This window comes from Schistocerca gregaria, unplaced genomic scaffold, assembly GCF_023897955.1.
Source record: "Schistocerca gregaria isolate iqSchGreg1 unplaced genomic scaffold, iqSchGreg1.2 ptg000526l, whole genome shotgun sequence".
Taxonomy (NCBI): Eukaryota; Metazoa; Arthropoda; class Insecta; order Orthoptera; family Acrididae; genus Schistocerca; species Schistocerca gregaria.
In genome coordinates, this window is record NW_026061925.1 from 7,056,807 (window position 1) to 7,069,446 (window position 12,640).

Consider the following 12,640-nt stretch of genomic DNA (forward strand, 5'->3'; position numbering starts at 1 on the left):
GGCTATTGCTTCAACTTAGAAGCTTGTTCTGTGTTCTACTACGGTGCTTTTAGTGTCTCCGCATACCGCAGCACTCGACATAGCTTTGCAGACGACAAATGTAACCGTTTCAGAGAGAAGAGCGGCCAATGTGACGATCTGGCTTTAAGTCGATTTGATAACAAATGACGAAAACGGACGGATTTCTCAGGTTTTTACTACATATGAACACATTTCACATTCTCCCGTGCAACGCGGCTGCAAATCCTCCTTTCATGCAAAATCTTAAGTTCCTAGGTCATGTCCAAGCCACCAAAGCCGGCTAAAAAGTGAATAATCGACAACTAAAACTTGAATTGTCCTACATCTTACTGGCTATTGCTTAAACTTAGAAGCTTCTTCTGTGTTCTACTATGGTGCTTTTAGTGTCTCCGCATACCGCAGCACGCGACATAGCTTTGTAGACGATAAATGTAACCGTCTCAGAGAAAAAAGCGGCCAATGTGACGATCTGGCCTTAAGTCGATTCGATAACAAATGACGAAAACGGATGGATTTCTCAGGTTTTTACTACATATGAGCCCTTTTCACATTCTCCCGTGCAACGCGGCTGCTAGTCCTCCTTTCATGCAAAATCTTAAGGTCCTAGGTCATGTCCAAGCCACCAAAGCCGGCTAAAAAGTGAATAATGGACAACTAAAACTTGAATTGTACTACTTCTTACTGGCTATTACTTCAACTTAGAAGCTTCTTCTGTGTTCTACTATGGTGCTTTTAGTGTCTCCGCATACCGCAGCACGCGACATAGCATTGCAGACGATAAATGTAACCGTCTCAGAGAGAAAAGCGGCCATTGTGACGATCTGGCTTTAAGTCGATTCGATAACAAATGACGAAAACGGACGGATTTCTCAGGTTATTACTACATATGAACACATTTCACATTCTCCCGTGCAACGCGGCTGCTAGTCCTCCTTTCATGCAAAATCTTAAGGTCCTAGGTCATGCCCAAGCCACCGAAGCCGGCTGAAAAGTGAATAATCGACATTAAAACTTGAATTCTACTACGTCTTACTGGCGATTACTTCAACTTAGAAGCTTCTTCAGTGTTCTACTATGGTGCTTTTAGTGTCTCCGCATACCGCAGTACGCGACATAGCTTTGCAAACGATAAATGTAACCGTCTCAGAGAAAAGCGGCCAATGTGACGATCAGGCTTTAAGTCGATTCGATAACAAATGAAGAAAACGGACGGATTTCTCAGGTTTTTACGACATATGAACACTTTTCACATTCTGCCGTGCAACGCGGCTGCTAGACCTCCTTTCATGCAAAATCGTAAGGTTCCATCTCATGTCCAAGGCACCAAAGCCGGCTAAAAATCAATAATCGATAACCAAAGCTTGAAATGTACTGCTTCTTACTGGCTATTGCTTCAACTTAGAAGCTTCTTCTGTAATCTACTATGGTGCTTTTACAGTCTATGCATACCGCAGCACGCGACATAACTTTGCAGACGATAAATGTAACCGTCTCAGAGAGGAAAGAGGCCAATGTGACGATCTGGCTTTAAGTCGATTCGATAACAAATGTCGAAAACGGACGGATTTCTCAGGATTTTACTAAATATGAACACTTTTCACATTCTCCCGTGCAACGCGGCTGCTAGTCCTCCTCCATGCAAAATCTTAAGGTCCTAGGCCTTGTCCAAGCCACCAAAGCCGGCTAAAAAGTGAATAATCGACAACTAAAACTTGAATTGTACTACTTCTTACTGGCTATTACTTCAACTTAGAAGCTTCTTCTGTGTTCTACTATGGTGCTTTAATGTCTCCGTATACCGCATCACGCGACATAGCTTTGCAGATGATAATTGTAACCGTTTTAGAGAGAAGAACGGCCAATCTGACGATCGTCCTTTAAGTCGATTCGATAACAAATGACGAAAACGGACGGATTTCTCAGGTTTTTACGACACATGAACACTTTTCACAATCTCCCGCGCAACGCGGCTGCTAGTCCTCCTTTCATGCGAAACCGTAAGGATCCATCTCATGTCCAAGGCACCAAAGCCGGCTAAAGATCAATAATCGATAACCAAAGCTTGAAATGTACTGTTTCTTACTGGCTATTGCTTTAACTTAGAAGCTTCTTCTGTAATCTACTATGGTGCTTTTAGTGTCTATGCATACTGCAGCACGCGACATAGCTTAGCAGACGATAAATATAACCGTCTCAGAGAGAAAAGTGGCCAATGTGACAATCTGGCTTTAAGTCGATTCGATAACAAATGACGAAAACGTACGGATTTCTCAGCTTTTTACTACATATGAACCCTTTTCACATTCTCCCGTGCAACGCGGCTGCTAGTCCTCCTTTCATGCAAAATCTTAAGGTTCCACCTCATAACCAGGGCACCATAGCCGGCTAAAAATCAATAATCGGTAACCAAAACTTGAATTGGACTGCTTCTTACTGGCTATTGCTTCAACTTAGAAGCTTCTTCTGTGTTCTACTATGGAGCTTTTAGTGTCTCCGCATACCGCAGCACGCGACATAGCTTTGCACACGTTATATGTAAACGTCTCAGAGAGAAAAGTGGCCAATGTGACGATCTGGCTTTAAGTCGATTCGATAACAAATGACGAAAACGGACGGATTTCTCAGTCTTTTACTAAATATTAACACTTTTCACATTCTCCCGTGCAACGCGGCTGTTAGTCCTCCTTTCATGCAAAATCTTAAGGTCCTAGGTCATGTCCAAGCCACCAAAGCCGGCTCAAAAGTGAATAATCGACAACTAAAACTTGAATTGTACTATTTCTTACTGGCTATTGCTTCAACTTAGAAGCTTCTTCTGTGGTCTACTATGGTGCTTTTAATGTCTCCGCATACCGCAGCACGCGACATAGCTTTGCAGACCATAAATGTGACCGTCCCAGAGAGAAAATCGGCCAATGTGACGATCTGGCTATAAGTAGATTCGATAACAAATGACGAAAACGGACGGATTTCTCAGGTATTTACTACATATGAACCCTTTTAACATTCTCCCGTCCAACGCGGCTGCTAGTCCTCCTTTCATGCAAAATCTTAAGGTTCCACCTCATGTCCAAGGCACCAAAGCCGGCTAAATATCAATAATCGATAACCAAAACTTGAATTGTACTGCAGCTTACTGGCAATTGCTTCAACTTAGAACCTTCTTCTGTGTTCTACTATGGTGCTTTTAGTGTCTCCGCTTACCGCAGCACGTGACATAGCTTTGCAGACGATAAATGTAACCGTCTCAGAGAGAAAAGCGGCCAATGTGACGATCTGGCTTTAAGTCGATTCGATAACAAATGACGAAAGCGGACGGATTTCTCAGGTTTTTACGACATATGAACACTTTTCACATTCTCCCGTGCAACGCGGCTGCTAGTCCCCCTTTCATGCAAAATCGTAAGGTTCCATCTCATTTCCAAGGCACCAAAGCCGGATAAAAATCAATAATCGATAACCAAAGCTTGAAATGTACTGCTTCTTACTGGCTATTGCTTCAACTTAGAAGCTTCTTCTGTAATCTACTATGGTGCTTTTACAGTCTATGCATACCGCAGCACGCGACATAACTTTGCAGACGATAAATGTAACCGTCTCAGAGAGGAAAGAGGCCAATGTGACGATCTGGCTTTAAGTCGATTCGATAACAAATGTCGAAAACGGACGGATTTCTCAGGTTTTTACTAAATATGAACACTTTTCACATTCTCCCGTGCAACGCGGCTGCTAGTCCTCCTCTCATGCAAAATCTTAAGGTCCTAGGCCATGTCCAAGCCACCAAAGCCGGCTAAAAAGTGAATAATCGACAACTAAAACTTGAATTGTACTACTTCTTACTGGCTATTACTTCAACTTAGAAGCTTCTTCTGTGTTCTACTATGGTGCTTTAATGTCTCCGTATACCGCATCACGCGACATAGCTTTGCAGACGATAATTGTAACCGTTTTAGAGAGAAGAACGGCCAATCTGACGATCGTCCTTTAAGTCGATTCGATAACAAATGACGAAAACGGACGGATTTCTCAGGTTTTTACGACACATGAACACTTTTCACAATCTCCCGTGCAACGCGGCTGCTAGTCCTCCTTTCATGCGAAACCGTAAGGATCCATCTCATGTCCAAGGCACCAAAGCCGGCTAAAAATCAATAATCGAAAACCAAAGCTTGAAATGTACTGTTTCTTACTGGCTATTGCTTCAACTTAGAAGCTTCTTCTGTAATCTACTATGGTGCTTTTAGTGTCTATGCATACTGCAGCACGCGACATAGCTTAGCAGACGATAAATATAACCGTCTCAGAGAGAAAAGTGGTCAATGTGACAATCTGGCTTTAAGTCGATTCGATAACAAATGACGAAAACGTACGGATTTCTCAGCTTATTACTACATATGAACCCTTTTCACATTCTCCCGTGCAACGCGGCTGCTAGTCCTCCTTTCATGCAAAATCTTAAGGTTCCACCTCATAACCAGGGCACCATAGCCGGCTAAAAATCAATAATCGGTAACCGAAACTTGAATTGGACTGCTTCTTACTGGCTATTGCTTCAACTTAGAAGCTTCTTCTGTGTTCTACTATGGAGCTTTTAGTGTCTCCGCATACCGCAGCACGCGACATAGCTTTGCACACGTTATATGTAAACGTCTCAGAGAGAAAAGTGGCCAATGTGACGATCTGGCTTTAAGTCGATTCGATAACAAATGACGAAAACGGACGGATTTCTCAGTCTTTTACTAAATATTAACACTTTTCACATTCTCCCGTGCAACGCGGCTCCTATTCCTCCTTTCATGCAAAATCGTAAGGTCCTAGGTCATGTCCAAGCCACCAAAGCCGGCTCAAAAGTGAATAATCGACAACTAAAACTTGAATTGTACTATTTCTTACTGGCTATTGCTTCAACTTAGAAGCTTCTTCTGTGGTCTACTATGGTGCTTTTAATGTCTCCGCATACCGCAGCACGCGACATAGCTTTGCAGACCATAAATGTGACCGTCCAAGAGAGAAAATCGGCCAATGTGACGATCTGGCTATAAGTAGATTCGATAACAAATGACGAAAACGGACGGATTTCTCAGGTATTTACTACATATGAACCCTTTTAACATTCTCCCGTCCAACGCGGCTGCTAGTCCTCCTTTCATGCAAAATCTTAAGGTTCCACCTCATGTCCAAGGCACCAAAGCCGGCTAAATATCAATAATCGATAACCAAAACTTGAATTGTACTGCAGCTTACTGGCAATTGCTTCAACTTAGAACCTTCTTCTGTGTTCTACTATGGTGCTTTTAGTGTCTCCGCTTACCGCAGCACGTGACATAGCTTTGCAGACGATAAATGTAACCGTCTCAGAGAGAAAAGCGGCCAATGTGACGATCTGGCTTTAAGTCGATTCGATAACAAATGACGAAAGCGGACGGATTTCTCAGGTTTTTACGACATATGAACACTTTTCACATTGTCCCGTGCAACGCGGCTGCTAGTCCCCCTTTCATCCAAAATCGTAAGGTTCCATCTCATTTCCAAGGCACCAAAGCCGGTTAAAAATCAATAATCGATAACCAAAGCTTGAAATGTACTGCTTCTTACTGGCTATTGCTTCAACTTAGAAGCTTGTTCTGTGTTCTACTACGGTGCTTTTAGTGTCTCCGCATACCGCAGCACTCGACATAGCTTTGCAGACGACAAATGTAACCGTTTCAGAGAGAAGAGCGGCCAATGTGACGATCTGGCTTTAAGTCGATTTGATAACAAATGACGAAAACGGACGGATTTCTCAGGTTTTTACTACATATGAACACATTTCACATTCTCCCGTGCAACGCGGCTGCAAATCCTCCTTTCATGCAAAATCTTAAGTTCCTAGGTCATGTCCAAGCCACCAAAGCCGGCTAAAAAGTGAATAATCGACAACTAAAACTTGAATTGTCCTACACCTTACTGGCTATTGCTTAAATTTAGAAGCTTCTTCTGTGTTCTACTATGGTGCTTTTAGTGTCTCCGCATACCGCAGCACGCGACATAGCTTTGTAGACGATAAATGTAACCGTCTCAGAGAGAAAAGCGGCCAATGTGACGATCTGGCCTTAAGTCGATTCGATAACAAATGACGAAAACGGACTTATATCTCAGGTTTTTACTAAATATGAACACTTTTCACATTCTCCCGTGCAACGCGGCTGCTAGTCCTCCTTTCATGCAAAATCTTAAGGTCCTAGGTCATGTCCAAGCCACCAAAGCCGGCTAAAAAGTGAATAATCGACAACTAAAACTTGAATTGTACTACTTCTTACTGGCTATTGCTTCAACTTAGAAGTTTCTTCTGTGGTCTACAATGGTGCTTTTAGTGTCTCCGCATACCGCAGCACCCGACATAGCTTTGCAAACGATAAACGTAACCGTCTCAGAGAGAAAAGCGGCCAATGTGTCGATATGGCTTTAAGTCGATTCGATAACAAATGACGAAAACGGACGGATTTCTCAGGTTTTTACTACATAAGATCCCTTTTCACATTCTCCCGTGCAATGCTTCTGCTAGATCCTCCTTCATGCAAAATCCTAAGGAACTAGCTCATGTCCAAGGCACCAAAGCCGTCTGAAAAGACAATTATTGATAGCTCCAACTTGAATTGTACTGCTTCGTTTTGGCTATCACATCATCTTAGAAGCTTCTTCTGTGTTCTATTATGGTGCTTTTAGTGTCTCCGCATACCGTAGCACGCGACATAGCTTTGCACACGGTAAATGTAACCGATTTAGAGAGAAGAGCCGCCAATATGACGATCGGACAAACGTCGATTCGATAGCAAATGACGAAAACGTGTATAGTTCCCAGGTTTTCACTACATATGAACACTTTTCACATTCTCCCGTGCAACGCGGCTGCAAGTCCTCCTTTCATGCAAAATCTTAAGGTCCTAGGTCATGCCCAAGCCACCGAAGCCGGCTAAAAAGTGAATAATCGACATTAAAACTTGAATTCTACTACGACTTACTGGCCATTACTTCAAGTTAGAAGCTTCTTCTGTGTTCTACTATGGTGCTTTTAGTGTCTCCGCATACCGCAGTACGCGACATAGCTTTGCAAACGATAAATGTAACCGTCTCAGAGAAAAAACCGGCCAATGTGACGATCTGGCTTTAAGTCGAATCGATAACAAATGACGAAAACGGACGGATTTCTCAGGTTTTTACTACATATGAACACTTTTCACATTTTCCCGTGCAACGCGGCTGCTAGTCCTACTTTCATGCAAAATCTTAAGGTTCTAGGTCATGTCAAAGCCACCAAAGCCGGCTAAAAAGTGAATAATCGACAACTAAAACTTGAATTGTACTACTTCTTACTGGCTATTACTTGAACTTAGAAGCTTCTTCTGTGTTCTACTACGGTGCTTTTAGTGTCTCCACATACCGCAGCACGCGACATAGCTTTGCAGACGATAAATGTAACCGTCTCAGAGAGAAAAGCGGCCAAATTGACGATCTTCCTTTAAGTCGATTCGATAACAAATGACGAAAACGGACGGATTTCTCAGCTTTTTACTACATATGAACACTTTTCACATTCTCCAGTGCAACGCGGCTGCATGTCCTCATTTCATGCAAAATCTTAAGGTCCTAGGTCATGTCCAAGCCACCGAAGCCGGCTAAAAAGTGAATAATCGACAACTACAACTTGAATTGTACTACTTCTTACTGGCTATTGCTTCAACTTAGAAGCTTCTTCTGTGGTCTACTATGGTACTTTTAGTGTCTCCGCATACCGCAGCACGCGACATAGCTTTGCAGACGATAAATGTAACCGTCTCAGAGAGAAAAGCGGCCAATGTGACGATCTGGCTTTAAGTCGATTCGATAACAAATGACGAAAACGGACGGATTTCTCAGGTTTTTACGACATATGAACACTTTTCACATTCTCCCGTGCAACGCGGCTGCTAGTCCTCCTTTCATGCAAAATCTTAAGGTCCTAGGTCATGTCCAAGCCACCAAACCCGGCTAAAAAGTGAATAATCGACAACTAAAACTTGAATTGTACTACTTCTTACTGGCTATTACTTCAACTTAGAAGCTTCTTCTGTGTTCTACTACGGTGCTTTTAGTGTCTCCGCATACCGCAGCACGCAACATAGCTTTGCAGACGATAAATGTAACCGTCTCAGAGAGAAAAGCGACCAAAGTGACGATCTGGCTTTAAGCCGATTCGATAACAAATGACGAAAACGGACGGATTTCTCAGGTTTTTACAACATATGAACACTTTTCACATTCTCCCGTGCAACGCGGCTGCTAGTCCTCCTTTCATGCAAAATCTTAAGGTCCTAGGTCATGTCCAAGGAACCAAAGCCGGGTAAAAAGTGAATAATCGACAACTAAAACTGGAATTGTACTACTTCTAACTGGCTATAGATTCAACTTAGAAGCTTCTTCTGTGTTCTACTATGGTGCTTTTAGTGTCTCCGCATACCGCAGCACGCCACATAGCTTTGCAGACGATAAATGTAACCGTCTCAGAGAGAAAAGAGGCCAATGGGACGATCTGGCTTTAAGTCGATTCGATAACAAATGACGAAAACGGACGGATTTCTCAGGTTTTTACTACATATGAACAGTTTTCACATTCTCCCGTGCAACGCGGCTGCAAGTCCTCCTTTCATGCAAAATCTTAAGGTCCTAGGTCATGTCCAAGACACCAAAGCCGGGTAAAAAGTGAATAATCGGCAACTAAAACTGGAATTGTACTACTTCTTACTGGCTATAGATTCAACTTAGAAGCTTCTTCTGTGTTCTACTATGGTGCTTTTAGTGTCTCCGCATACCGCAGCACGCGACATAGCTTTGCAGACGATAAATGTAACCGTCTCAGAGAGAAAAGCGGCCAATGGGACGATCTGGCTTTAAGACGATTCGATAACAAATGACGAAAACGGACGGATTTCTCAGGTTTTTACTACATATGAACACTTTTCACATTCTCCCGTGCAACGCGGCTGCTAGTCCTCCTTTCATGCAAAATCGTAAGGTTCCATCTCATGTCCAAGGCACCAAAGCCGGCTAAAAATCAATAATCGATAACCAAAGCTTGAAATGTACTGCTTCTTACTGGCTATTGCTTCAACTTAGAAGCTTCTTCTGTAGTCTACTATGGTGCTTTTACTGTCTATGCATACCGCAGCACACGACATAGCTTTGCAGACGATAAATGTAACCGTCTCAGAGAGAAAATCGGCCAATGCGACGATCTGGCTTTAAGTCGATTCGATAACAAATGACGAAAACGGACGGATTTCTCAGGTTTTTACGACATATGAACACTTTTCACATTCTCCCGTGCAACGCGGCTGCTAGTCCTCCTTTCATGCAAAATCGTAAGGTTCCACCTCATAACCAGGGCACCAAAGCCGGCTAAAAATCAATAATCGATAACCAAAACTTGAATTGGACTGCTTCTTACTGGCTATTGCTTCAACTTAGAAGCTTCTTCTGTTTTCTACTATGGTGCTTTTAGTGTCACCGCATACCGCAGCACGCAACATAGCTTTGCACACGATAAATGTAACCGTCTCAGTGAGAAAAGTGGCCAATGTGACGATCTGGCTTTAAGTCGATTCGATAACAAATGACGAAAACGGACGGATTTCTCAGGTTTTTTACTACATATGAACACTTTTCACATTCTCCCGTGCAACGCGGCTGCTAGTCATCCTTTCATGCAAAATCTTAAGGTCCTAGGTCATGTCCAAGCCACCAAAGCCGGCTCAAAAGTGAATAATCGACAACTAAAACTTGAATTGTACTACTTCTTACTGGCTATTACTTCAACTTAGAAGCTTCTTCTGTGTTCTACTACGGTGCTTTTAGTGTCTCCGCATACCGCAGCACGCAACATAGCTTTGCAGACGATAAATGTAACCGTCTCAGAGAGAAAAGCGGCCAATGTGACGATCAGGCTTTAAGTCGATTCGATAACAAATGACGAAAAGGGACGGATTTTTCAGGTTTTTACTACATATGAACACATTTCACATTCTCCCGTGCACTTCGGCTGCTAGGCCTCCTTTCATGCAAAATGTTAAGGTCCTAGCTCATGTCCATAGCACCAAAGCCAGCTACAAAGTAAATAATCGATAACTAAAACTTGAATTGTACTACTTCTTACTGGCTATTACATCAACTTATAAGTTTCATCTGTGTTCTACTATGATGCTTTTAGTGTCTCCGCATACCGCAGTACGCGACATAGCTTTGCAGACGATAAATGTAACCGTTTCAGACAGAAGAGCGGCCAGTGTGACGATGTGGCTTTAAGCCGATTCGTAACAAATGACGAAAACGGACGGATTTCTCAATATTTTACTACATATGAACAGTTTTCACATTCTCCCGTGCAACGCGGCTGCAAGTCCTCCTATCATGCAAAATCTTAAGGTCCTAGGTCATGTCCAAGCCACCAAAGCCGGGTAAAAAGTGAATAATCGACAACTAAAACTGGAATTGTACTACTTCTTACTGGCTATAGATTCAACTTAGAAGCTTCTTCTGTGTTCTACTATGGTGCTTTTAGTGTATCCGCATACCGCAGCACGCGACATAGCTTTGCAGACGATAAATGTAACCGTCTCAGAGAGAAAAGCGTCCAATGGGACGATCTGGCTTTAAGTCGATTCGATAACAAATGACGAAAACGGACGGATTTCTCAGGTTTTTACTACATATGAACAGTTTTCACATTCTCCCGTGCAACGCGGCTGCTAGTCCGCCTTTCATGCAAAACCTTAAGGTCCTAGGTCATGTCCAAGCCACCAAAGCCGGCTAAAAAGTGAATAATGGACATTTAAAACTTGAATTGTACTACTTCTTACTGACTATTGGTTCAACTTAGAAGCTTCTTCTGTGTACTACTATGGTGCTTATAGTGTCTCCGCATACCGCAGCACGCGACATAGCTTTTCAGACGATAAATATAACCGTTTCAGAGAGAAGAGAGGCCAATGTGACGATCTTTCTCTAAGTCGACATGATAACAAATGACGAAAACAGACGGATTTCTCAGGTTTTTACTACATATGAACACTTTTCACATTCTCCCGGCAACGCGGCTGCTAGTCCTCCTTTCATGCAAAACCTTAAGGTCCTAGGTCATGTCCAAGCCACCAAAGCCGGCAAAAAGTGAGTAATCGATAAAAAAACTTGAATTGTACTACTTCTTACTGGCTATTGCTTCAACTTAGAAGCTTCTCCTGTGTTCTACTATGGTGCTTTTAGTGTCTCCGCATACCGCAGCACGCGACATAGCTTTGCAGACGATAAATGTAACCGTTTCAGACAGAAGAGCGGCCCATGTGACGATCTGGCTTTAAGTCGATTCAATAACAAATGACGAAAACGGACGGATTTCTCAGGTTTTTACTACATATGAGCCCTTTTCACATTCTCCCGTGTAACGCGGCTGCTAGTCCTCCTTTCATGCACAATCTTAAGGTCCTAGGTCATGTCCAAGCCACCAAAGCCGGCTAAAAAGTGAATAATGGACAACTAAAACTTGAATTGTACTACATCTTACTGGCTATTACTTCAACTTAGAAGCTTCTTCTGTGTTCTACTATGGTGCTTTTAGTGTCTCCGCATACCGCAGCACGCGACATAGCTTTACACACGATAAATGTAACCGTCTCAGAGAGAAAAGTGGCCAATGTGACGATCTGGCTTTAAGTCGATTAGATAACAAATGACGAAAACGGACGGATTTCTCAGGTTTTTACTACATATGAACACTTTTCACATTCTCCCGTGCAACGCGGCTGCTAGTCCTCCTTTCATGCAAAATCTTAGGTTCCTAGGTCATGTCCAAGCCACCAAACCCGGCTAAAAGGTGAATAATCGACAACTAAAACTTGAATTGTACTACTTCTTACTGGCTATTACTTCAACTTAGAAGCTTCTTCTGTGTTCTACTACGGTGCTTTTAGTGTCTCCGCATACCGCAGCACGCAACATAGCTTTGCAGACGATAAATGTAACCGTCTCAGAGAGAAAAGCGGCCAATGTGACGATCTGGCTTTAAGTCGATTCGATAACAAATGACGAAAAGGGACGGATTTCTCAGGTTTTTACTACATATGAACATATTTCACATTCTCCAGTGCACTTCGGCTGCTAGGCCTCCTTTCATGCTAAATGTTAAGGTCCTAGCTCATGTCCAAGGCACCAAAGCCAGCTAAAAAGTCAATAATCGATAACTAAAACTTGAATTTTACTACTTCTTACTGGCTATTACATAAACTTATAAGTTTCATCTGTGTTCTACTATGATGCTTTTAGTGTCTCCGCATACCGCAGCACGCGACATAGCTTTGCGGACGATAAATGTAACCGTTTCAGACAGAAGAGCGGCCAATGTGACGATGTGGCTTTAAGCCGATTCGATAACAAATGACGAAAACGGACGGATTTCTCAGGTTTTTACAACATATGAACACTTTTCACATTCTCCCGTGCAACGCGGCTTCAGGTCCTCCTTTCAAGCAAAATCTTAAGGTCCTAGGTCATGTCCAAGCCACCAAAGCCGGGTAAAAAGTGAATAATCGACAACTAAAACTGGAATTGTACT